Raw genomic sequence first — 748 nt, 5'->3', positions numbered from 1 at the left:
TGTGTGTGTCCAGCATTACCGCTCTGAGCCGTGTGTTCTGCGGGGTGTAGTGTACAGCAGTCCTCTGCTGACCTGTGCTCCCGTGTTTGTGCAGGTATCGCCCACAACTGACCGAATGATCGTGTGCTTTCCAAAAATAAAACCCTTTGACTTTCAGGAAGTTTACTGAAGGACTTCCTGCTCCATTCCCTCGACGGGCCAACGAGGAAATGAGCAATTGGACCTTGAGAAGATCCAACCAAACGCCTGTTTACTCTGGACTCCAGCTTTATCCAGACTCTAGCTGTGATTCAGTAGCAGATGAACGCTCGGCTTGGTTTTCATTTATTAATTAATATTTAGTTTCATTGTTCAGATGAAACTGTTAGTGGTGGAGAGATGCAGGTTGAATATATTTGATTTATTATTCAGAAGCTAATTAGGAACAATATATTTAGAGGCAAATTCCAGATCAGTCACCAAACATTATTTATTGTTTTAATCATCTGACAGCCCTAAAAACCAGACTTTCCATGAATAAATTCTGTGCTGGACGCTGGTCGAGCGACTCGTCTCTGACATATGGCCACAGATATGCAGTAAATATTCAGTTTGGTTCACAGGTGTGACGTTCCTGCATCACTTTAACCCTTCAGCATCACTGTCTGCTGCTGAATCACTGACGTCCAGAGTGAACAGTCTGTTGCTCCTGTCTCTCTCTCTCTCTCTCTCTGTGTGTGTGTGTGTCTCTCTCTGTGTGTGTGTGTGT

At 44.3% G+C, this 748-nt stretch overlaps 1 protein-coding gene across 1 annotated transcript in view; it reads left to right on the top strand.

Moving 5' to 3' along the window:
* ppfia1 (PTPRF interacting protein alpha 1) overlaps positions 1-748 on the top strand; it is a 44,980-nt gene that overhangs the window by 28,368 nt on the left and 15,864 nt on the right. The gene's annotated exons all lie outside the window — the stretch shown is intronic.

This window comes from Sinocyclocheilus anshuiensis, unplaced genomic scaffold (genome assembly GCF_001515605.1).
Source record: "Sinocyclocheilus anshuiensis isolate Anshui unplaced genomic scaffold, SAMN03320099.WGS_v1.1 scaffold1896, whole genome shotgun sequence".
Classification (NCBI taxonomy): Eukaryota; Metazoa; Chordata; class Actinopteri; order Cypriniformes; family Cyprinidae; genus Sinocyclocheilus; species Sinocyclocheilus anshuiensis.
This window is presented reverse-complemented; position numbering and strand designations above follow the sequence as displayed.